Source organism: Mytilus californianus, unplaced genomic scaffold (assembly GCF_021869535.1).
Source record: "Mytilus californianus isolate M0D057914Y unplaced genomic scaffold, xbMytCali1.0.p SCAF_12, whole genome shotgun sequence".
Classification (NCBI taxonomy): Eukaryota; Metazoa; Mollusca; class Bivalvia; order Mytilida; family Mytilidae; genus Mytilus; species Mytilus californianus.
The window spans coordinates 11,120,096-11,147,979 of NW_026262604.1; the positions used below are offsets into that span (position 1 = coordinate 11,120,096).

The window sequence follows — 27,884 nt, forward strand, 5'->3', positions numbered from 1 at the left end:
CACTAGACTAAGTGATTTAATTTTATTGTAGCTTTAAATATAGAATACTAATGATCCAGGGACTAATTATGTTGCTAAAATTATCAGAACCAACATCTGTGTTGATAGGATGACCGGGTCATGTCAGGTGATGACCTTGTACTAAATCTAGGATAATGACATAAAAATCACTTGTTTAAGTATCATACCTCAATTTCCTTCCAAAAAATCACTTCTTTAAGTATCATTATTTTAATAACCCCCACTAATTTCAACACCCTCGAAAAGTGAAATTTTGATCGCGAACAGTAGAATTTTATTACATAATCTATAAGATGAAACCTTGAATTTTACAGGAAAAATACTCCCACTGCTAGGAAAAATCTGTTAAGAAAGTATCAGTTCATTATGTAAAGCCATTTTTATAGCATTTTTTCAACTAAAATAGAATTTGCAGCTAAATGATTGCATCAAAGGCATAAACCTTGCTGCTTAAAAGAAGCAAAAAGTTCATTTTTTCAATTTTACTAATGAAAAGATATTATCTAAACCTATGTGTTTAAAATTTTGGTAAAACTACAAAATCACAATTTGTAACAAAACTTCGAATTTGCTACTTAAATAAGTGATTTAAAAATCACTTATTTAATATGACCCCTGACTGTATATTCACCTTACAATCATTTCATACACCAAATATACCTACTAGTCCTACTGCTTGAAGTATCTGAGAAACAAACTTGACATAGTAACTGAAAAAACCTTAATCACTTATCCATCATGTCCATGAAATTAAGTCAAGGTCAGGTTAACCCTGCCTGACAGACAATGAGACATGTAGACCTTTCAAGATACCTATATATATATACCATATAAATTTGTCCAATTACTCATTTTACATGTTATACATGTACATGTAAGAGAGTATTTCACTGTATGACTGTTCAAACAGTAATAATTTTTTCAAACAGTCAGTCAACCATGAAAACCAGGTAAAGTGCAACGGACAAGTTACTAACAGAAACTTCATAACATCACACTGAACATAAAGACATGAAAGAAGTATCCAGGTCTTTAAGCTTCTAAAATGTACCTAGTGAAGCTTTATACAAATAGGTTACACTGTAGCCGCTGCCAGATTGTAATACCTATTTCTTGCATACTTCAACTTTTGTTGCAGGCGGGACAATAAAATTATACTTTGAAGTACATGGTTTATTTTTTTAATATGCTTGGGCACTAATTTAGATTTTTATTCAGACTTGAAGTACAGCCAGCAGTCATTTGACAATAAACAATTGTGATGGACTACGAGAGTCCCTCATGGGTGGTTAAGGTCTTTTTACACACCCTGGTGGTAGTAAACAATTGCAATGCCAACATAAACTTCAGATGCGATATACATACACTGTTTTGTAAATTTCACTGAAACTAGAAATTCACATTATCCAAATTGTTATTATATTAAAATGACTGATTATCCACTAAAGTATTCATGAATTCAGATATGATGCACTATTATTATAAATATTCACTGAAACTATGAATTTTCATTATTCCAAATGGCTATTTCAAATGAATAATTATCCAAGGTATTCATGGAATTCAGATACAATGTATGATTGCACTATAATATGCACTGAAACTATGAAATCTTGTTATTCCAAATTCATTATTGATATACCAAATGAATAATTATCACGATTATCCAAGTTATTTAGTCATCCAGTACTGTGGTCCTCCTTTAATACAATTTGTAAGTTTCCTATTTGTACAACATGTACAATGCACAATTTTTTTCTTGTCCAATTTAATCCTAACATCACAAGTCATCATCATCATGGAATAATGCTGCAAGTGCTATTCATTATTTCCAAAAACAATAAATAACTAGCACAAAATAATGAATTAATCCACTGTTTCACAATTTGCAGCTATAAGAGTGACTCAGTGACATCTATATTTCCTATGCATCAAAGTGCACATGTAGCAGGCTTCATATTCTAAGTAGGAGTCATGCTCAAGCCAATATGAATCTTCAAAAAAAAAATATACATTGAGACAAAAGTACAGTAAAATTTTAACTAACATAATACTATATACATTGTACGGTACTTAAAAGAAAGTCAATTACAATAACTGTATTTACCTAGATGAAAACTAGCAATCCTCATTTGATTGACAAAAAATTTCTAGGACTTATACAACTATATTTTTAAGTCCCAATTTTAAACAAGAAGAATAAATCTTTTTAGGGGGTCTAAATTCTATATATGGTATTGTCTTTTTTCCTACATTAACAATTTTTTATGTGTGACTGTGTACTTTCATTGAAGCGTTACTGTCTTATTGAGGCTCACACCATACTTTATTTCATCAATTCTTTAAAGTCAGACATCATGGACATAGTTATTCCTCTCTAAAACACAACAGGTTATTGCTTTTGTTCATGTTAATATGAAATAGATTGATACTACAGAGAAAAGTTTAAAGAATGAAAAAAATAATTAAATAAATAAATGCACTGTTACTATATAGATGCTATTGACTTTCCCTTTGTCAAGTGCATATAATGAATAAACCTTTGTGATGTAAATGTAGAATCTTTGTCCTAAGGTTAATCAGGATAATATATATACTGTTCCAAGGCTTAACCCTCCCTGTTAATGTTTTAAATCCTTGAGTTTACTTTTACATCTTTTGTGTTACCCAGAATACTTTTTACTTATTACAGCTTGTATTAAATAATGCTTTGCAGCTCAGACAACACTTTCTTTATTTTATTTTAGTTATTTACCCAATTTTATTTTGATAAATCAATACTCAGATAACTTTTAAAATATGCATAATTTGTATCCAAAATAATATTATATCCTGCTGTTTCATATTTTTCTTAACTGCTTAAATTATAATTTATTTTGAAAAATTTATCAAAATTTTGAAGAGGACAATTATAATTTGTGAACATCATTATAAAATCATCCTCAATATATACCCATGACAGTTTAAAATTCCTCCCCAAGGCAATAAACTATTGTGTGTCTTAATCTGTATATTAGCTATAGCATGTATATAAGAATTCCTGATTATTACCTATCCAGTGTTAACATCCTGATTATTACCTATTTTAATGTCACATTTGCATGGTCATGAATTTATGTTCAGTAAATACATATATTTTAATTATTTATTTTGAATTTGAATAAAAGGTATTTTTAAACTAAATTATTAGACATACAATGCAGTTAACACAGTAAATTTTATGACAACTTACTTGATAATACAATATCTATAAAAAATATTTTGAGCTTCATAAAATACTTTAAAAAAGTTTATACCATGTTTAGATAAAAAAAAATATGCTTACAGATAGATTTGTTTGTTATGTTTTCCGCACATATTGAATGTTAAACATACAATAATTATGTAGGAAAGGCAAAAAATCTGCAGTCAGATGTGAATGCACATGATGAAAGGAGATGTGGGATATAATTATATATCAATGATGCATCAACCCAACAGTAAGACAACAATAAAGTAACCAAAACACAATTTAACACACAAATTTGACTCATGAATAGAAAGTCCTTTAATCATTTTAATGGTGGAATAAATAAAAAGACCCTTGAATGTTACTACTAGATAACATTTATCATGTTTATGGAATAAATGAATTTTGACTAACCATGGTACAGGGCACAATTTATATAAAAATTTCACATGAAAATATATAGTTTAGGTTCAAAGTATTTACAAATGTATAGTGATTTAATATTCTATGTTAAATCTAAAAAGAATATAATTATGATGCTAACTTTGCTCTTTTAATATGTTTTTATTTCTTTTTAACTTAAAACCATGTGCATGTAGCAATTAACATGATGAAATATTTATAGATATTTTATTCATTGTAATTATTCATTTGAGAAAAGATGCAACAACCTCCACAACCCTTGTTCAATATGAATCCTTAAGTACATGATGAAACAATTACTAATTGAATTAGCACATTTTGTTTAATCAACTGTGTTTAAATGGCAACTGTTATCATGGTTATGACTCTGTGCATGGTTTCAGGAACATTAAGTTAATAATATTGTTTTATTTTGATGATTAATGTTATTTTTAACCATCTAATACATATTCACTTTCAATGCCTAATATATTATCAAATATATTCGTGTTTTGTTGTCCATATTTGGGAATTATTTAAAAATTGAATGAAAATGCATACTTGCTAAATAAGTCACTAAAATTAATAATTTTCATAAAACTTTATGGTCATATCATATGTTTTCGTACACCGTCATATTAATTTGTACTATGCATGTTTTTCAATGGAAATTGTGACGTCACAATGCATTCTTAAATAATAGAACCAAAACTATCAGCTGATAAAGCAAAACCAGGGAAATACTTGTAATCCAGCATTAGTAACACAATTATATGGATATGTACATGTAAAGATTGGTTGGTTGTTGGTTATAAAAAGTCCAGTGACAAGTATTTCATGCAAATTTAAGACCAGAGAGTTAACAATACATTAACATACAATATGTACATGATGTATAGGTCCTGTTAAAGGCCATCCCGCACAACAAAAGTTAACCAATGCCCCACATGTTAGAGTTTAACAGTAAGACGATGAAGATCAAGAGTAACCTTTTTTTATTCCCTTGACCTTGTCACCCATGGGGTGATGTATGCAAAGTAAATAAGGGATTAAATGACATACACATGATAAAAGGGGGAGGGGGAATGGTGTCATACATGAATTTCAATGATGCACAACTTTTCCAAGCCCAAATCTTAACTTTGCCTTGGAACATGCAACTATGCACGAGTGTGGTGATATAGATCGTCGATTCATAGCCTGTCTGTAGGAAGATCTTGGATCCATGATTATTCGATAAACATGCTTTAAAATATTGATCATTTCTACTCACCGATTATAATTTCCAGCTCGGCTTATATTGTACATGTGGTCTAACATCTGTAGTTTCCTGTGTAAAATATAGTTTGCCGACCTGCAGGTCCAGTTTGCCGACAAGAAAATAAAGAGGGTAAATCGTTCACGGTGAAGAATTGTTTTCCGTTTTTAATGAAACTTGACAGTTTTAATTATTTTTTTTTTATCATCGGAAATATCCCTCATGGAGAGTAATTCAAATTAAAACTGTTTTATTATGCTGTACAATATTGGTAACTGAGTCATATTCTTTAAATTTACTTCAGGTACACCGACGGTACATTTTCTATTCCTCGATCAGAAGTTATCAAAAATTTTTCAAATATAAATTTGAATGAATTCATTAGCATCTTCTGCAATAATATTAACACTCTATTTTTAAACGAAGGCTTCTGGTATGTAAAACCAGTTATGAACGAATCTGAATAGATAAAATAAAAAGTAAAGATACCTAAAGGGAAATCAAACGCACATGTCAAAAATAAACGGACAATGCTATTGCAATAAACGGAAAACGACAAAAGACAAACAACGATCGCAAAATAAATAAATAAAAAACAAAACAAGTCAACAACCGCACAATAGATGATAATAGTATAAATTATGGGCTATTTCACAACTATATCAAATCTTGAGAGCCGGTTGAAACGTAAATTTTTTTTTACACTGAGTTGCTACCGTGACGCTAAAATATTTGTCGACTGCAACAACCTATGAAATGTTTGTTTTAAACATTTAACGACTGTAGCAACCTTTTAAAATTTGTAATAAACATTTAATGACTGTAACAGCCTTTAAAAAGTTGTAACAAACATTTTACAACTGTCCAAACTCTAGAAACGTTGTAACAAACATTTTTTGACTGCATCAACGTCTGAAAAGTTGACACAAACAAATTTCAACTGTCCCAACTATTAAAAGGTTGGGACAAACATTATACAACTGCCACAACTTTTGGAAAGACTGTAATAAATAGTATTTGACTGTGACAACCCCGTAAACCACTGCAACAGTCCTTAAATGACTGCTGATAACATTTTTTGATTTTCACAACCCATAAAAGTGTTGGGACAGACATTAATCAACTGTATCAGTTTCTTTGACAGTCATCTTCAGTCTTCCACAGACTAAGACAGTCGTACAACGACTGTTACTGGTATGGACAGTTGTTTTTTCGTCCAGTAGTGAAAACAGTTCTGTCCACTTCCTTGATCAGTTGTAACAATTCCTTACAGTGTGGAATTTGGTAAAGCATTCAGGCAGGCACAGGTGTTTTCCACAATCATTACAGCCAAATTTGGTTTGTTTAACCGTCTCCTGATTTCCATTTTTTGTCCTCATGTAGCATAAATGGCATTTTGACTTCATGTTGAAACTAGATTGCATATGTCTCTGAACAAGTCTGTTTTCAAGTGGAACTTGTGATGGTCTTCCCCTGCGGATGTCAGATGAATAGCCTGCGACTAATCCTTTTGCAATATTTAAAGTAAAGTCAAGGAATGTCATTGAAGATGGATGGTTATTGCTCATGATAAACAGTTTAAAAGCATTAAATTTTGCCATTTCCAGTAGTACAAAGAAAACCCTCTTACTCCATTTGATTGTTTTATGATTGTAGCAGTAATATTGGATATACTGGTCGGTACGGTCCACACCTCCCATATTACTAGTATTATCTGCAACCATTTTTGGACAAACAAAGTTTTGCCTAGAGAAATTGCCATCTGTATTGACTAGTCTCTGCACTTCAGATGTACTGTTGTCATGAATAGTTGACAAGACATTTACAATTTTTTTTATCTTTCCAAGCTGAAGCTACAAGACATCCTTTTTGGCGGAACTTCATATCCCCACGTTGATTTATGCCTTCTGGTCGTTTACAAATTATATCAACGGGTAGTCCTCTACGGTTTATTCGGACTGTTCCACACGCTGCTGTACCATAATTTTCAAATAAATCTACAAAAAGCTCTGGACTTGAAAAATAATTATCAGTATACACATGGTACCCTTTACCCTATAGTTGTGCTCCCTGTTGACACCTTTTGACAACATTACTGGCGAGGTGTAATTGAGGAGTTGCACGTCTCCCTGGATATATGTCTACGAACTGTATGTAGCTACTTTGAGACTCAGCTAGCATCCACACCTTCACTCCCCATTTATGTGGCTTTGCTGGCATGTATTGTCGAAACTGAACTCTACCTTTAAACGGAATCATACTCTCGTCTATAGTGACATTTCTTTTAGGGTTATACTCCTGGTTGAGGCAGGCATTGAAGTGATTTACTAATGGTTTGACTTTAAACAAGGGGTCATAATTTTCAGCACCTGGTAATGGTTCTAACTCTGAGTTTGAAAAGTGGAGGTATCTCATTATCTGTGTGAACCTGTCATGACTCATGGTTTGCGGAAATACAGGTGTATGCAAAAAATGATCAGTTGACCAGTACATTTTGGTAGATGGTTTCCTATCAACACCCATTTGGAAACAGAGTCCAAGAAAAGCATTCATCCCAGCAACTGAAGGTCTTACCCAGGCCATTTTGTTCTGATTTGGGTGTTGCTCTTTCTGTTTAAGGGCATAGCGGTCAGTTTCATCAATCAAATTTTCAATTAGCATGTCAGTCAGGAAAAGCTTAAGGAAATCTATAGGATCCTTGTCTTGTGGCATGATCCTAGTTGGCCCTGAGATTCCAGAGGGTGTGAAAAGGTGAGGCATTCCTCGTTCATGATATATAAAGTTTTCATGCCAACCATTATGATTATGAAAGACATTACCAGCATCACCAGCAGGTCCAGGGATATCATCATTGATATCAATGTCTGAATCACCGGATTCTATGTAGCCGTCACTGTCATCAGGCCTAAAAAAAAATATCTGTGTTTCCGGTAACATCATTTTGAAAAATAGGGTCGGTAGGTCGGATTTTTTTTTTTTTTTTTGACATTTAAAACGAAATCCGGAAAATTATCATGGTTTTTCCAAGTCCGGGTCCGTAATTAGTTTCTAATACAGGAAGTGCGGCCATTTGCAATGTTTTTGAAGCACCTGCTGTGCATATTTCTTGGTTTTTAACCTATTTGGAATACCTTTTGACATAAATAAAATGTTTTACTGGCTTCCTGTGCCAGTAGAAGCAAGTTAGATAAATAATTATGTCGATTAATAGAAGCCTGTGTCAAAAACAGGGTCGGTTGATACCATTTTTTTTGAAGATCCAATAAAAAAATTAGGGTCGGGGCTAAAAAAAACAGGGTCGGTCGGGTTACCGGAAACACAGATTTTTTTTTTTTTTTTGGCCTCACCTAAACCCTGCTGAAGTAACTGATGCTGGCATCTAGCTTCAGCTTCATCTATTTCACCTTCAGAAAAGCCTTCAAATTCGTCAGATTCATCAGACGACATTTTGTTAACCTTTTTTGACTGAACAAGTGACCCAACGGTGATACGAGACATACCTTTCATCACTTCTTTTACTTAAATTAACAGATTAAAATAGCAGAAAACACCACTACAGTGTCAGGTTACATGTCTTACTTAGTTGATAATTTTATTTTTACTTCTAAGTAAACGAAATATAAGCGAAAACAAACTTTTTACCGGATTGCATAAATTGTGTAATATTTTTCCGCCATGATTGTTGACATATTTTCCATAACGATGTCTATTTCCGGTTCAATTTAAGGTCGTTAGAATTTTTGTATTTTTAGCACACAAAAAAAGTAATTAAGGATTACATTAATATGCCAAAATTCTAGAGATTTTTATCAATTCGTTGATATGTAAAATGACCGACAAGAACTATTTTTAATTAGCTTTATTTGTGTTTGCAAATGTGATGTCACCGAGATAAATTTTACTATCGTACAAGCACCTGCTCGACATTTTAAGCATTTAAAAATAAACTACGATCCTGAAGTTAAAGCAAAAATAACCTGAAGTTTGTAATTTTATATTAAAAATTTAATTTGATTCGTTGTTGCTTTGAATACTTACACTATTTTCATGAAAAAAAAAACGATTCAACGAGGAGTTTTTCGTTTCGCCATTTTGCAAATGGAGTCGATATTTTTTCATGTTTTATTTCCAGTTTTCGCATTTGATGAACAATATATCCTTTCAACCATTGTAAAACTAAAATTATGTTATATTATTTTAACTTTATTTACACCATGAACCGAAACCTATGGTTAGAATTTAGTATTTTTACTTTTGAAGTTGTCGTTCTAAAAATAGAATTTTAGGTATCCTTAAGGATAATTTCGCCCACAGCTCCGTGGTGCCAAAAGGATCATTTCGGTACGAAAGGGTTAAATAAAGCTGAGGACGAGATACACTTTATGTCTGAATGCCCACTATATGTCGATAATAAAAATGAGTTTTTTACTGAAATTTCTTTAACCTGCAATACTTTTCAATTTATAGACTGTGACAATCTTTTGAGGTTTTCATGGCTATTTACACAAGAAAATTTAGATGTATATAAATTTTTGGGAAAGTATTTATCTAAAACACCGGAGATAAGGAGAAGTTCAAAGATAATAAATGCAAATTACCCACAAATAAACTTATTTTGAGTGGTATATTTTATAGATGTTTGTATTATCTGGTTCTGTCCTGACCTTATATAACAGTTATGTAAAACGGTGATGTTTTCTTTTATGTTTCTCAATTTATGTCTAATCTTACGTATTTGTATGTAATGTGATAAAAGCTCTTTATAGGACCCTTTAATAGAAAAATAAAATATTCTTATTCTTATCAGGGGCGGATTCAGGCGGGGGCGTGGCGGGCGTGCCCACCTTAAAATTTGCAAAGCATGGGTTGTCCTCAGCTTAATATTAAAAGAATATTTCGATAATTTTACCTCAAAAAAATGTGCGCCCCCCCTAACCTAAAATCCTGGATCCGCCCCTGTTTATTCTTATTTTTATATTCTAGACTTCATTTTGACTGCTCTATTTGTTTGAATTTGACTCAGTTAAATTGTATGTGTATCTTTCAAATAGGTGATCTGTATCACAAAAATTAAATTACTTTAGGGGGCGCCCATTTGATTATGAGGGGGGGGGAGGAGGGTCAGTTTTTGTGTCAATTTGTGGATTAGCAGAAAATAAATATTCCGACCCTAAGGCTCTTTTAAAAATATTGGCAAACATGTTTTGCCGAGCAGAGCGAGGGAAACTTTTTTTGAAGGGTTTTTGAACCGCTGAAGGCCCAAGAAGCTATAGAAGAAATGATGCAAAATCATGCTTTCTGGGTGTTCCCCAGACCCTTTCTTAAACTGAAAATGCAAGTTCTGTTTTAATAATTTTTTGACAATATTTTGGTCTCAAAGCAAAATCACGTTATAGATTCAGTGTAAGACTTAAGTTTCTAGGGACAACATCAAAAGACAAATATGCATGATAAAGCAAAAATGTAATTCACATAATTAAGTCTGTGGCTGCTGTGTTTTTTTAAACTCATGATCAAGTTAATAATAAAATTACTAAATTACAAAATGAATGCAACACTAACAGAATACAGAAGGGCAATCAATGAACAAAAGACAAATAAAAAAAATCAGGGGCTACGTCTGAGGGAGAACAGAACTTGCTTCTTGCAAGGCACTCACGGTGAACACAATTTGATATGGAGACAAGCGTTTGGTTTTGAAATTTCCTACATGAGGCATTTGTCTCAATGTAGTTACAGCCCTGATTTAATAAAAGTGAGGTAAGTGTTCCTGAGACAATTAACCTCAAGTTAAATGAAACCAATTTTCTGACATTTCAAGTATATTTAAATAATATTTATACTTTTATTATTAAAAGATATGGGAAGTGTTTCCCGATTTTTTTTTTTGGAAAAAAGATGAATTTATGAAGAATCTGGTGCCATCTCATACTTTCGATTAGACCTGCTGAGTTATTTATTTTCAATACATTGCAAGTCAAGTAATTTATTTTCAAACTACCACAGAACAAACCATTTATTTTTGTGATTATCAAGGCTGAGTTATTTATTTTCAAAATCCTCCTGCCCCCCCCCCCCCCCCCCCCCCCCAGAATATCAAATGGTCGTCCCCTAAGACCTATTAACGCGAACTGAAAATAAATTTTGTTAACGTCGATCCGGATTGTGTCATTATCACCGCCATCTTGTTTACATTGGTTACGAAAAGAAGTTCGGTCAACGTTTTTTAAACAAGATAATCATGTCGTTTCTAAGGGCTTGTTGCTTTCCGACTGATTATATGAAAAACATGTAAGTGAAGGATACTAATACCTGTTGCGCTGTAAACATTTGGTTTGTATTTGAATATAGCGAGCAGTCTTACAAAACTTACTTTAAAGATACCTGGGAGTGTGTGATTGTCTTGTTCTTGTATCCAAAGTGACTTGACGCTAAGCGTTGTGCAAAAAGGTCGTTCCCCTGACGTCACAGGGGTTGATTTGAAATGTAAGGTTTTATCTAGTTAATTCTTTGAAAAACATACACATAAAGCATATATACTATTTAAATGTACCCTATGGTAGAAATAAAATGAAACAATAGTTTCCATTTTTGTCTGACTGACCCCAAGCATCGATCGGATTTTCTGAAATACAAAAAAAAATCTGCAGATATTCCACTTCTTTCAATACTTGATTGATAGGGGTGCCGCTGGGATTCTGTTACCCCATCCTTTTCATATAATTTAGATTTTAAAAATGTATTCCTTTTCATCTATTGCGTTGGTAAAAATGTAATCTTTTCCCATATTTCCGAGAATCACATTCCGGCATAATCGAGAAAATATTGCCTTTGATCGGAGCTCAGAAAAAAATGCAGAGCTTTTCATATAACAAATATTGGGAACTTTATTGACCTTATCATATGTTTCTGATAGTTTTCCCCACCTATTCACATATTTTTTGAAGATGGAAAATGTGACTTTTTCCAGCGGCACATCCTATTCCCTTGTAGATCTATATTAGCTCCGGAACCGTAGCTCTTAGGTCCTTATGTTATTTTTTGACTATTTGCGGACGGACGGTCCGCAAATAGTCAAAAAATAACATAAGGACCTAAGAGCTACGGTTCCGCAGCTACTTGTATATAGGAAGTAGTCCCCTGGGAAAAATTACACACGGAACGTCGGAAGGAGTATACGCCTGGTTTACCAATTTAAAAAATATTCTATGTGAACTTAATTTAGATATTACACAAATCAAACAATTGTTAAGTATTTGGTTTGTATTTGAATTGAATATAGCGAGCAGTCTTACAAAACTTACTTCAAAGACACCTTGAGTGTGTGATTGTCTTGTGAAGCGCTTTCTTTTTGTATCCAAAGTGACGTCACGCTAAGCGTTGTGCAGAAAGGTCGTTCCCCTAACGTCACAGGGATGGATTTGAAATGGGGCTTCTGAAGGGTTTTATCTTGTTATTTCTTAGAAATATACACATAAAGGAGGTGCTTGATGGGTTATTTTCGTTCTTCGTGATCGACGCGTTTTCACTATCGTGATCTGTTTTTTGTACAGATTTTTTTTTTTTTATTTTCATGATCCGTGATCATTGAAATTTATTTTCTGTGAATCGTGATTGACAAAAAAATCAACTCGTGAATCGTGATGACCCCAAGCATCGATCGGGTTTTCTAAAATGCAAAAAAAAAACTGTAGATATTCCAATTCACTTCAAGATACTTAATTGATAGGGATGCCGCTGGGATTCTGTTACCCCACCCTTTATATATTGCGTAGGTAAAATGTAACCTTTTCCCATATTTCCGAGAATCACATCCCGGCATAATCGAGAAAATATCGCCTTTGATCGGAGCTCAGAAAAAAATACAGAGCTCTTCATATAACAAATATTGGGAACTTTATTGACCTTATCATATATTTCTGATAGATTTCCCCACCTATTCACATATTATCAAGATGGAAAATGTGACTTTTTCCAGCGGCACATCCAGTGTTTTCCATTCGGCATTTAAGCCGGGTGTGCCGACCACCTTCTTTTGAAAGCCGACCACCTTTCCATTTTAGGAGGTGGTCGGCTTTTTTTTCAAATTCCGGATTTTTTTTGGTTCCGCACCGTAAAAATTTGAATACAAATCGCGCCTCACTGATTTGTTTTCATTGACAAAAATGGCGGATCGTCAAATTTCAATGTTTTCTATTATTATTCGGGGGAAGAGAAAGGCAGATGGCGATGGTGATAAGGAAAACTTTAGGCAAAATAAGTCAACTAAAACGGATAGTTGTATTGAAATTGTTAAAATTGAAAAAAAAAGTATCAAAACAACGGAAAAGGCACGCGAGCGATCGCGAAGGTAAACAGGTTGGGAACAATCCCCTAATGAGGGATATTCCTTAAATGAGTGACAAGAGGTCGTCTTATTGTTGAAGAAAAGAAAAAAGAAAAACTAAGATTTTTTAACTTAAAAGGGGGAAAACTCGTTATAAAATCGAATCAAATCAAATAGTTTATTATTCCAATCAGGGCCGCACATCCTATCCCCTTGTATATAGGAAGTAGTCCCCTGGAAAAAATTTAGACACGGAAGGAGTATACGCCTGGTTTACCAATTTAAAAAATATTCTATGTTAACTTAGTTTAGATATTACACAAATCAAAAAAGATAATAGTTTAGAGTCTTCAGATCTAAAAATAAATAATTCATTTAAAGGGTATATAAAAACAAGTTCTAAAAACTACTTTGAAAATTTGATTCATAAGAAGATGCAAAAAATTGATGAAAAAAGTAAACTTTATCTATATAAGAACCTTAAACCAAATTTATTTTTTGAAGACTATTTAAGAAAACCAAACTTTACATATAGAAAATTGATAACAAATCTAAGAATTAGTGACCATAATTTAAATATGGAAAAAGGAAGACATTTTAATATTCCTAGAGAGACCCAGAGCAGAGACTATGCCTTAAATGTAACATTATATAAATAACACATAGCTGAGATGGTGATAGAGCAGATTGTTACCCCGAGAAAACATTGTCAACTGAGGCGATATCTCTCAGATATGTGTTATTTAATTTATTATACTGAATGTTCTGTTATTACTGTCTATTAAATTTCAAATTCAAAGTAATAAACTATGACGTCTTGTACATAACAGCCATCCGTATTTAATAAAGCGCACACTTGATCAAGCGTCTCCGTGAAGGGTAATAGAGTATTTACCATAGGATAGAGTAAATTGTCTCCCTTGTATTAACCAATCAAAATCTGGCATTTTGACATGAAGTATAATAAATTAGATTGTGAATTAAATAGGGAACCGAAAAACAACTTTTTTGATAATTTGGAAATAAACTTTTATTTTTAAGGGAGCTACCATTTGATTTTTAAGGGGGGGAGGGGGGGAGGGCTAGGATGAAAAATTTTGTCCTGCCTATTTTTTTTTTTGCTACGTTGCTCATCCTGCCTTTTTTCTAACTCAAAACTCCTGTCCTGCCTTTTTTTTTCAAATTTCATCCTAGCCCCCCCCCCCCCCCCCATAAAAATCAAATGGTAGCTCCCTAAAGATTTTTCTGATGAAAAAAGGGTGATGTTTATGCTCAATCCATCATCACCATCACAAGTAAATAAATTAGGGTCCTACACTAAAAAGTCATTAGAAATGAGGACAGGGGACTATTTACTGTTATTAACCCTTTCACCGATAGCTGCCCAGACAGAAGCTACTCTGAGACGATGGCTTCCCTGGCTACTATTACTCAAGTGGGAGATCTTCATAATACATGTCAATAAAAACTTGTCTGTAGTTATTTGTGTCTTCATTTCATTCACTAACACCATGTTCACAGTTTTGTTCATGTTTTGATAATTTTTTCTTCATAAAATATTCAGTCAGGGGCGGGTCCAGGTAAGGGCGTAATGGGCGTAGCCCCCCCCCCCCCCCTTTAAAAAAAAAAAAAAAAAAAAAAACTATCGTTATCTGCTTATATTGTATTGAATATGGCAATTTATCATATTCATTATTTAAACACATACTCTGATTTCTTTTTATACTGATTCCCCCATCCGATGGGTGACTTGGACACCTTTTTTAAACAACCAAAGCGGTAAGTAAATCTATACATGAAATGGTTGTTTTGTGTGACACTTCCCCAATGGCCATTCTACATCTACCCGGGGGATACTCGCTATATATATGATACCGGGTATGTTCCGACAAACGGGGTTGCATTTTCAGCTAAATTGTCTGAAATGGGGTTATGTTTTTTTCGCCTTGCATTGGAAGGGGTCAGATTTGACTATCTAGAACGGGGTATTATAAATACAATGTTACACTATTGTTTCAGAAAAGGGAGAATGTTTGGTACCATTAAAACGTTTAAACCCGCTGCAACTGTTTGCACCTGTCCTAAGTCAGGAATCTGATGTTCAGTGTCGTTTGTTGATGTGGCTCATAAGTGTTTTCGTTTCTTATATAGATTAGACCGTTGGTTTTCCCGTTTGAATGGTTTTACACTAGTAATTTTTGGGGCCATTTATATTTTGCTGTTCGGTGTGAGCCAAGGCTCCGTGTTGAAGACCGTACTTTGACCTATAATGGTTTACTTTTATAAATTGTGACTTGGATGGAGAGTTGTCTCATTGGCACTCATACCACATCTTTTTATATCTACTAAACTGAAAACAACGTTCAAACCTATGATTGCGTTGGATAAAAACCGCAATCTTTATACGTGTGCATGCAAAACAAATTTCTTGGTAAAGCCTAAAGGGGTATAAATACAGCACAAACAACATTTTCCAAAAGACCAAAACAGTGAAAAGGAATATTTTAACAAAACGGTCGGGTATGGATAAATATATATATATCAAAAGTTCAGAAAAAGCTATCGTTAAAGATTTATTTTTCATTTTTCATGCCCATTTCATATAACCTTTAAACAGAATTTACAACTTCTTCCAAAGATTCAATTGATATCCACATGTTAATCAATACATAATTTGAATGATCCGAAGGCAGATTATTTTCACCAATTTGTCTATCATGGAGTCTGTTATAATATTTCATAATTTGATGCTAAATTGTTGAAATCCAGGAGCTTCTGACCTTCCCCATGGACCCTATACCAGGGCAACCGGAATTACGCCTCCCGTTCATAAAATCCTGGCCTAGGACTATTGAAATGTAAAGTAACGCCCTATACCCTAGAATTTGGAATTTCTCGTTATTGGTCTACTGCTGTTAAGATCCATCCAATCATTTTAATATACCATAGACAATTAATGGAGAGAATTCGGCATAAAAAATATCAAACCCTGACACTTTAACTATAAAATATACATGCTCCAAGTCAGGAATCGTAACATTAGTGCATTTCACATTTATTTTATGTTTTTTAGCCAAAAAAAGGTCGGCTGGTCCAAAAGAATTTTCGCCACGCTCCGCTCGGCGCAAGAATGTATTCTACGCCCCCCTCTTTCAAATATCCTGGATACGCCCCTGATTCAAATTTTCGGCATTATCTAGGTGAATTCTCAAAAATTTAATGAGGCTGTACAAATTCCATACAATGAACGATGTCCATTCCAAGTGTTTTGTACATAAAACGACATTTTATGTCAAAAAAGTATACTAGTTTGGCTTCAATTCTTCCATATTCTTTCAAAAAAAATTTTCCCTCATTTCAAATTCTCGTAAATTCCGTAAATTTCCTCTGATTTTGACACGGTTTTCAACAAACGAAAGCGCCATGTTTACACTTTCATCCGGGTATTCAACAAAGAAAGATATAACTCGTGTTTGCACTGTTGAGCGGGAAATATAAAAGAGGTATTCCGATCCCGGTAAAACGGGACTGTCTGTGGTAAACCGGGACTCATCGGCGAAAGGGTAAATTGATTGTGTATATATATATTTGAATTACAGTTATATTGTAAACTTTTTTGTATTTGTCACAAATTTGTTGTTTAAAGTTTATATGGCAATAAACATTTGAATTTAAAAAAATATATAACTCCAACAGCACTTGTCATATGTTCGGGGGTGGGGACATCAATACTTAATTGATAGGGTATGTCGTTGGGGTTCTGTTACCCCACCCTTTTCATATAATTTAGATTTTAAAAATGTATATCTTTTCATATATATTGTGTAGGTTAAAAAAAAAATTTCTATAAGTCCAAGAGCGGACGAGAATCCTATTCCGGCATAATCCAGAAAACATCACCTTTGCTCGGAGCTTAGGTCTGAGGCTCAGATTCCTTATGTAATGTTTACTTACAGAAAGACTTTCGGCTGTGAAAACATAACAGGGCTTTTCATATAACAAGTAATGGGAACTTTATTGGCCGTATCATATATTTCTGATAGTTTCCCCACCTATTCACATATTTTCAAGCTGGAAAATGTGACCTATTCCAGCCGCACGTCTTAATCACCTTCCATATAGGAAGTGCTCCCTCCCGGAGTCATATATTACAAAATATGCTGAAAGGGTGCAACAGCTTATTTATTCTGATAACTTATGCTTCTTGAACTTAACAATCTTGTTTCGCAGAGCTAACCATAGAAAAAGTTATAGAATACCAATTTTCACGACAGTGAAAAATGACTTTTTTTTTAAATTCACAGTATATAGTCTTCTTGTGTCGTTCCTTGAAGTTCAAACAATATCATGGGGTATAACTTGACATGTAATCAAATTATGAATCAAAGCTATGACTATTTACCTAAAAAAAATGAGAATGGTTACCGTTTCATGTGTTTACAAAACTAAAATTATTTTGGGAGTGAAGGCTGAAGCTTTGAATTTTTTTTTTTCAGATCAAAATTATTTCCAATACAAAATTATTTAAAAACATTTAAAAGTTTTGATAGTGTATTTGATAACAATGTTTATTTCTTAATAAATAAATTTGGTGTATTTACTGTCTTCTGATTGGTTAAAAGTATTACCTTACTTTCAATGTTGTCAATTTTTATGGCGACACGCCCACTCTGACGTTGTGTATTCATACGCCAACATGTGTGTACGTTGTTATTGTCAATATAAATAATATAAAAAGCTCTTTGAGCCTTATTTTTGATAGAAATTTATTTATAATGAATGTCTATTATTTATTTTGAATTTATTGAACCATAAAATTAATTTTTGACTCTTCACATTTTACATAATCCGCTTCAACGTGATGATCGTAACTGCAATAACCTGCTTGTTATAAAAAAGCGAAATTTTGATTATTTTGGTGAAATACGGTAATTTTGTCTGGCGCGAGTTGCTTCCCTCTAATCTGGCGCCATAATCGGACAACAGAAATTTCAGGGTCGCCATTGCTGAGCAGCATACTGCACTGATAAATACGACCATGTGCATGAATAACAGACATAGTGGCGAATAGACAACGATGAAGGTAGAGTCATTACATAAGAAAACATAGATTTTAATATATTAGACAGCCGAATGTTATCAGTATCACGAAAAATACAAAGTGGGGGGTTATCTCAAAATACTCGCTACTGTAGAAAATCACTGCGGCTGAAACCTTGCATAGGCTAAATTTCTGTTCTATGTATAATCGTTATGGCTGGTATCTTATTTATGTGTTTACTTGACCCTTAACCTGTTAACTGGCAAGTTGTGAACATGTATAGCCTGTTTTGAAAAAATATCCGGGTCAAACAGTCAAAGAGGAGGGGACGGTCATTTTCAGCATCTCATGATCTGCGCTACCGTTAGCGTCAAATGAGTCTTGATTTTTATATCGTCATTCGTAAAATCTAATTTCGTAGCCACGTTAGGGTCAAATGAAGTTAAATATTTATCGTTAGCGTCTATAATGACTAGTAAAACAGGTTGGGAACAAACCCTCTATATGGTGTTTATACCTGTATATAGTGATTATCTTTCTGTAGAGGGATAAAAGAGGGGTATTTTTGTTTAGACTGGATTTAAAGCAAAATAGGGCAGAATGGCATTTTCTAGTTACATTTGCTATAATCTCTGGCACTATATATGCATCAATTATTGCACTTTACTGTATTCTGTATTTCTTTACTAAAAAATGGCCTGGGATGCCCAGTTTTCTGCTAAAGTGACAGAACTTGCAATCTATTGTATACCTATCTGAACACCTGATCAACAACAAAAGGGACATGCAGTTGACCTTTAAATTTTATGTTAAATCTAACAATAGAAATTCTGTTCAGTGAGGCATAACTGAGTGCAATTTACCTGATCATCACAGCTTTAAATACACCTTATCGCTATTTGTCCGCCATTACTGGACATCACAAAAGTTCCCGTAAAATTTTAACGTCAAAATAGAAAATATCTGACACCACAATGGAAAAGTGATTGTTGTATGACGTCAAGGGTTCAAGCGGGACAGATTCTGGGGTCAAGCGGGAATAGCGATAAGGTGTATAATGGTGTACAATAGATTGTATATTCAGTCAGTTTAGCAGTAAACTGGGCATGTGAAATGAAATTAAGTACATCAATTGGTGCATCAAATGTAGCAGGTTACTGCCATAATAAGTAGAAAATGCTATTCTGCCCTATTTTGCTTTAAATCTAGTCTAAACAAAAATACCCCTCTATAGAGGGATAATTTTATCCCTCTATAGAAGGATTATTCCTCTATACAGGTTTGAACACCAGTGGCGGATCCAGGGGGGGGGGGGGGTTCCGGGGGTTGGACCCCCCCCCCCACCCTTTTGTTTGACGATCAATGCATCTGAATCTGGACATATAGTTGGAACCCATCCCTTTATCCTGGGTTAGGAACCCCCCTTTTATAAATGTCTCGATCCGCCCCTGAACACCATATAGAGGGTTTGTTCCCAACCTGTAAAATGGGGTACCCCATAACTTCCCTCGGACAGGGGTTCATGATTACCACTCCCTATCCCCAACTCCCATTTCTCTTCCCTTTTACTCTAAAATTGTCTCCCCTAACTTCTACTTCGAATTCCATCCCCCTTGCTCCCAGACAAAAAAATTGCAAAATATATTTTCCAGATTATTCAACCCCCCCCTCTCTTTTCGAATTCTTGTCCTTTCACCCAAAATCATGTTCGCTCCAATTCACGTTCATCCCTTTTACATTCCTACCCTGAGTCTGTTTGTACCCTTCCTTTTATCTAAATCAGGCTTTTGTTAGTATAGTTCTATAACAATAAAATAAAGATATATTAAGTTTATTTTTATTGTTAAAAACAAAGTGACTCACACGAGATCAAAGGTTTTTTTTTCTATTTATAATCTTCATAAGATTTACTTCTACCAAATTGGTTACTTTTATTTTCACTCAGACCAGGCTAACTAACGGTAACGGACCTGTACATGATACCCCCTTTTCTCGCTTCCTGATCCCTCATTCCCATGTTCCCTTATCCCTGTCCACCCGCTCAAGGGGTTCGATTGATTCGTTTGTTTTCTTGAGAATATAAATGGCCTGATTTGTAAATTATAACCACTACAGTATGAGGCAATACATTCTATTGATGGATTCGTCTTGATCACAATTTGTTTACAATTAAACCCCCCACCCCCGCCCTGTCGCGATCTCTCTTTTGTATAAAAAATTTCATAATGTCAAGTATCAGGTTTAAACATACACGTAGGGCTTATCTTGTTTACCAAATAACACATACATTTGAGTTGAAAAATTCATTTATATTGTTTTGTGCTTGCTTAGTATATTTAAACACAAAATTTGTATATCCCATGTTCCAAACAGGTTAAAAGACACCTCAGCATAATTTGGTTGACGAGGAGTACAAATGTAGCTCAGCTGCATTTTAGAATTTTTAGGCATAGAAATGTAACTTGTCCCTGGCATCGAAACATCATGCCCCGAGAAGTCTGTATTCAACATATATATAAAAACAAAATCACTATTTACATGTACACTTGCTGTGCATGTAATTTTATTTTGTTTGCTCATTATTGTTACCACAAATTCTTCATTTTTTTACGCTGTAGTGGAGTGGGCATTAAATGTTACCCTTGTCTGTCTGTACGTATGTCCCAAAATTGGTGTCCGTTCTCTAACTTCAGTTTGCCTCAACCAAATGTTATGAAACTTATACACATTACTTATTACAACAAAATTCAGATCAAGTAAAACTTTGGGTAGTGTCACTCTTACCGTTCTTTAGTTATGCTCCTTTATAACTTTATATGCAAGATGGGGCATCATCTGTGTCCCATGGACACATTCCCCATTTATTTAAAATATGAACTACATTATGCTTTTAAATGTCAATCATGGTTGATTTTCTGACAGAATTACTCTGACATTTAATTTCAGGCTTCAAGTACATGTAAGAGGAAGGAGTGATTTGTTGTGAAAGATCCTGGAATGTTCAACTTTACTTGGCAAAGAACTGACAGAATTTACACGAGAAGCCAGTATCATCTTGTCTTGCAATTGGGAACTATATGTAAAGTGCAGAAACTTAAGAACAACATTAGAAGCCAAGATCAACAATACTTGGAACTACATGTACATGTATATCAAAGTACTGTCAGAATCCATATGAGAGAACCCAAGATCATCTACACTTGGTGTCTATATGCAAAAAGCCAAAGTGTTGTCAGAATCCACTTAAGAAGCCAAGATCAACTATAATTTGGAACTATATGCTTTTGTGCTGTCAAAATAAAAAAAAAAAATCCAAGATCAAAAGGACCTTCTTTACCTACCTGTCCCAATGATGAATACAGATTATTGAGTCTTATAAAAAACACTGATGAAGAATATTGATATAAAAATGATGAAAATATAGAGCTGATCAGCTAATGATTGTACATGTACATGATGTATACATGTCAACAATTACTAGTATATTGAAATTTACAATGCTAATAAATGTTTTATAAATTTGATCTCATAGACATTTTAGGAATAAAAATCAAAAATGTTTCAAAAAATGAATTTTAATAGAGCTGAATTAATTTTTTTTTTTTGCTGTCTATAGTGAATTTTGCTGCAAACACAATTCATGATATGCAAACTGCAATTTATGCAGTTGTCTTTAATACAGAAGGTAGCTATGAGATTTGTAAATTTTGGAAATCATAATACCAAGTGGCAGTTGTGGTAAATGCACATGCCTTTGCCTCATCTTTTACCTCACCAACCCCTGACCTAAATGGCCACTTGAATTATTTTACATCATTTGGCATTTGTTTTCCATCCATATGCTATTCATTTTCTATTTCAAAAGTTATATTTTCTGGATAAAAGGAGAAATAAAATAGTTTTGTTCAATGAGACAGCAACCAAACAAAACAACCAAAAGAATTATATATTGTCTGGGAAAACTTGTGTCTCACTATTAACTGACAACATTTTTACCTACTGTAAATTCAGAAATTATTGCATGCATTTATTGTGATTTTTAATGAATGGACTAAATTGCGAGTTTAATTATTGCGATTACAAAAAAAATCTGCATAAAGATCTATAATTCAGTTATCAGAATGCAAGTTCTTATCATTGCAATATTCACCCTGTCGCATTATTTGCATTAATAATAACCTCACAATAATTTCTAAATTTACAGTATCACAATGATCCAGATTAATTTTGTTTTGTAAATTTAGATATGCACTCAAATTAATACAGATTGCTACAAAGATCTCAAGCACATTTCATGGATCAGTGATCAAGGTTAAAGTTACCTGATTAGGGTTGTTTATCAGATACTGTTAGCAATAGGTCATTTGTCAATGTCATGTTTTTGTGTTTTTGTCTGTTTTTTCTAATACTAAAAGTACATGTAGTAGATAAACTATATGTATGCAATGATTCACACATGTAAGGAGTACATGTCTGTCTGGCAGTTGTCATTGACCACATTTGCATGGTTCATTGGTCAATGGTAAGTACTCTTTTAACATGCTACATTGTGTAATCAATGGGTTATTATATTTGGTATATGGTATGATTATTAAATGTATATATTGAAATATTAAGTAAAAAGATGTGATATGATTGTAAATGAGACACTCCACAAGAGACCAAATGACACAGAAATAAACAACTAAATGTCACCATACGACCTTCGACAATGAGTAAAACCTATACTGCATAGTTGGGTATAAAAGGCCTCCAAATGACAAATGTACAATTTAAAACAATTCAAATGAGAAAACTAACGGCATATTCATGTACAAAATAATGAATGAAAAACAAATATGCCTGTCTTACAGGGTCTATCTGAACTTAACCTTATGTTCATGGTTTTGTCTGTTACTGGCATACTATATATATGTTTAAAATATTTGGTTGATAGGGTGATTGTAACAGAGGCGGATTTAGGGGGGGGGGCCATTGGTTGATTATATAGGGAATCACTGAAGCATGACTGGAGCAGGCCTCTCTTAGGCAGTCAGCCCCCCCCCCCTTTTCATGAAAAATTCTGGCTCCGCCACTGTGTAAGGCTGGCTTGGATTGGTTTATCTGATCATTTTCATGGTCATTGATAATATTAATTTTTTCTGATACTTGTAGTGAAACTTTATCTTTAGGAATATCAACATAAAACCAATCATGAATGATGATTAGTAAAGCAGGTGAGACATTTCAGCTTGTGCACTTTTGTTAACACAAAAATTATATGGACTGCCGCTAGAAAATGAATGGACAATGCATGCTTGGTATGGACAAAATTCCTCCTTGTTACCATACGAGGCTGCGTATTTATCTCGGGTGGGGGTGGGGGAGGGGGCACTTCCTATATTCAAGGTGATGGGACGTGCCACTGGAATAGGTCACCTTTTCAAGCTTGAAAATATGTGATTAGGTCGGGAAAACTATCAAAAATATATGATAAGGTCAATAAAGTTTCCATAACTTCTTCGTATGTCATCTTTCTTGGTGTTCCCGGGTGTGATTTTATCAACCAAATTTTCTCTTTTAACACTTTGGTATTCTAGTCTTACATTACACTACATGAAACCCAAGCATTATAGGGAAAAGGTTACATTTTTACCTACGCGATATATGAAAAGGGTATACATTTTTGAAATATAAATTTTTGAAAAAGGTGGGCCACAGCGGCACCCCCTATCAATTAAGTATTGAAGTGCCCCCTCTACCCCCCCCCCCCCCCCCCCCCCCCCCCCCCCCCCTTCCGAAGGTATTTATACATCCAGCTGTATGAACACCCTGTCATAGCAAGGGATTATCTGTCAGATTAGGGAAGTCATATTTCTATACCCTACGATATGAAAAAGTAAGGAGATGTGGTATGATTGCCAATGAGACAACTATCCACAAAAGTTCAAATTTAAAAGTCAATATTAAAAAAAATTGCATCTCCATATTATCATCATAGGCCGATAATTACGTTTCTTTGCAGCTAGCAGGTGGGTCAAACCAGTGTTCACACATCATGTCATGCATATTTCTTGCCGCAATGACACACTCCACTTTAATTTTTTTAAATCAAGAACTATCCTTATTGGCTTCCCTTTTGAAAAAAACGCATGTCAAAAAGTAAGACAGAAGTTAAAGTTTGCCAATATCAACGACTATTATAGCGTCCCTGTGTACTGGGCGGAGTTTTAAAATTACAATCCCTACTTTTCCTGAACCTAGTAAGTAGTATAGATTTTGTGTATATATAATGTCTTTAACTGGTAGTGTTTGGAACTGCCCGGTAGACTGCGGATGTGTGTCCTAGGCAAAATCCCGACTTGGTCAAGCCAAATATTTTGCGCCGCAAAGCATGTGGTATTGAGGGATAATAGCATATACCGATATATAAGGCCGGAATACTAGTAAGGTCCCGGTTGCTATTGACCAATTTTCATCTACATGATCAAAGGTTGAAAACTACAAATTATTGAAATGTCCGGTTTTTTTTCTGCGTAAAACAAAAAATGTGTTGCTCGAGTTCCGTAAGTCTATTATAATAACTCATTTTTAATCAATTATTTTAGTTTTTACGCTGATATTTCCTCTTTCTTTTTTTTAATGCGAACTCTGTTGGCATATTATTGATAGATACAACAGAAAATAGAAAATTAACAAATAGCAAAATAAGTAAAAGGAAAATATTATAAATAGAAAACATTGGCCCCGAGGTCTCATGTTATAGTACTAGAGTTCCAAATTTCATAGAATCATGATACCAGAAAATTTGTTAGATATTTTCGTGCCCATTATTTGATAAAGTATACAAATCCTTAAATAAAAATGTTATGTGTGACTGTCAAGTATTTAGTCTTTGTTTGAAAATTGTAAAGTCTAAAAAAAAATTTGGAAAATAAAAAATACTTAACTATTATCAAAATTTTGCAGTGTTAAAATATTTCCCATACTCCGGAATTGTTATGTTCAAAAATTTTTGGCAAATAAAAAATACGTAACTATATATATTATCAAAATTTTGCAGTGGGAAAATATTTCACATACTCCGGAATAAGATCCTACCAATACTTGGAAATGAAGATATTTCAAGTAAAAAAGAGATTTATGACAGTAACAAAATGTTATAAAACGCCAAACGGATAAAACGGTTAAAAGCTCATTAGAGCTTATGTTGACTCTGTTTGTATACTTTGCCGACTCTAAATAAAGCTTATTTATTATTTTTTATTTTTTTATTATTTATAGCGTGCAGATGAACCCCGATGCCTTTATACTATAGCATACTATATTGGTTTTACTTGTTTTTGAAAGCCGAAAGGTGACATGCAGTTGTTTACATCGCTATCCTTTGTTTACGGTTAAACATTGCGTCATTGGCAAAATATTTTCATATATTTACTAATACATCTAAAAGACATCTTTTGATATATTCAACCAGTATTTAAATGAAAATAGGGTGCGAACGGATCCAAGGGGCGAACGTGTAGGGTGAGAATGTGTTTTTGGAGCGAACGCACCAGATACCGTCGTACAAGTCAATATTTATATTTTCTTTTTTTTAATGTTATGCTTTAATATATCATGTATAATTCTGTCCTTTTTATGTGAAAAATGAACAAACCACTCTGTAGTCCTGAAAACCCCTCAAAGCGACCGTTTCCAAGGCGCTCGTCGTTAGTAACATCCTAGGATGAAAAATGTTGTCCTGCCTTTTTTCTAACTCAAAACTCCTGTCCTGTTATTAAATGATTGTGTATATATATATTTGAATTATAGTTATATTGTAAACTTTTTTGTATTTGTCACAAATTTGTTGTTTAAAGTTTATATGGCAATAAACATTTGAATTTAAAAAAATATATAACTCCAACAGCACTTGTCATATGTTCGGGGGTGGGGACATCAATACTTAATTGAAAGGGTATGTCGTTGGGGTTCTGTTACCCCACCCTTTTCATATAATTTATATTTTAAAAATGTATATCTTTTCATATATATGGTGTAGGTTAAAAAAAAATTTTCTATAAGTCCAAGAGCGGACGAGAATAACATTCCGGCATAATCCAGAAAATATCACCTTTGCTCGGAGCTTAGGTCTGAGGCTCAGATTCCTTATGTAATGTTTACTTACGGAAAGACTTTCGGCTGTGAAAAAATAACAGGGCTTTTCATATAACAAGTAATGGGAACTTTATTGACCGTATCATATATTTCTGATAGTTTCCCCACCTATTCACATATTTTCAAGCTGGATAATGTGACCTATTCCTTAATCACCTTCCATACAGGAAGTGCTCCTTCCCGGAGTCATATATTACAAAATATGCTGAAAGGGTGCTACAGCTAATTTATTCTGATAACTTATGCTTCTTGAACTTAACAATCTTGTTTCGCAGAGCAAAGTTGAAACCATAGAAAAAGTTATAGAATACCAATTTTCACGACAGTGAAAAATGACTTTTTTTTTAAAATTCACAGTATATAGTCTTCTTGTGTCGTTCCTTGAAATTCAAACAATATCATGGGGTATTACTTGACATGTAATCAAATTATGAATCAAAGCTATGACTATTTACCTAAAAAAATGAGAATGGTTACCGTTACATATGCTTACAAAACTAAAATTATTTTGGGAGTGAAGGCTGAAGCTTTTGAGGTTTGGATAGTGTATTTGATAACAATGTTTATTTCTAATCATTTAATTTTGGATGTAACACGTTTTCTGATTGGCTGAAAGTGTTTTGTCTATCAGCTCATAGACATAATTTTGTCATGTGACTGTGACGTCATCAACGTTTTTTCATGATTTTAACTCCTTAAAAATGGAATTTAGAATTTAGAATTAAATTATAAGGAATGAATGTAATTCTTTTCTGTCTATTCGAAATAACCTCAAACATGTGGTGCACACTGAAAAACCCGCGTATCGGGTTATTTAAAAGTGTGCACCACATTTTTGAGGTTATTTCGAATAGACAGAAAAAATGTTACAGTCATTCCTTAAATAACATTTTGAATAAATGGATATGTATTTACTTTGTAAAAAATTTCATCAAAATTATTAATTTTTTGGAGTATATACATGTAGATAGTCTTCTTCATAAATTGATAAGATATGATTCAATCTGAAGCTGTGATAACTGAAAATAAGGGGGAAATAAGTTCATACAAGAATAACTTGTTAATTATTCAAGCCAGGCTTAAAATTACGGATAAGATGCTCAAAGTGGGATATTTTTTTACCTCAAAATGTGAAAATCGAGAGGTTCTTATAATGTCAATTTTCTCATTTTTCTACAGTAATTGCCTTTTGTCATGCTTTCTCCAAATAGCAAATAAAAAAAATATGTCACAGTGCTGAATTCGAAGATAAACCGCGTTTTATCCTAAAAGTTGCGTCCCCCCCTTTTTTTTTGGTAACCTCAACGTCAGCGCGAAAATGTACGACGTCGCTGGCTGACAGTTTCGACGTCACCCGCCAATTATCCCTGCAATGTTACCGGCGACAATTTCAGATTTACATATATTTAAGGAATGACTGTAATATTTTTTCTGTCTATGAAGAAATAACATCAAAAATATGGTGCAC

At 33.6% G+C, this 27,884-nt stretch overlaps 1 protein-coding gene and 2 long non-coding RNA genes across 3 annotated transcripts in view; 1 reads left to right on the forward strand and 2 right to left on the reverse strand.

Annotated features, from left to right (window-relative positions):
- Positions 1 to 11,335, reverse strand: part of LOC127721359 (perlucin-like protein) — a 126,635-nt gene extending 115,300 nt beyond the window's left edge. The window contains exon 1 of the mRNA XM_052228117.1: positions 11,284 to 11,335. The gene's annotated coding sequence lies outside the window, so the exon portion shown is untranslated. The remainder of the gene's footprint in view (positions 1 to 11,283) is intronic.
- Positions 1,187 to 5,289, reverse strand: LOC127721373 (uncharacterized). Its single transcript, XR_007991189.1, has 2 exons — positions 4,926 to 5,289; positions 1,187 to 2,015 (listed from the first exon to the last, which is right to left on the reverse strand). It is a non-coding gene; the product is annotated as an uncharacterized LOC127721373 (long non-coding RNA).
- A 6,801-nt stretch (positions 11,336 to 18,136) lies between the features above and the next one.
- On the forward strand, positions 18,137 to 21,850 carry LOC127721367 (uncharacterized). The gene is made up of 2 exons (XR_007991183.1): positions 18,137 to 18,319; positions 21,224 to 21,850. It is a non-coding gene; the product is annotated as an uncharacterized LOC127721367 (long non-coding RNA).
- The last annotated feature ends 6,034 nt before the right edge of the window (positions 21,851 to 27,884 follow it).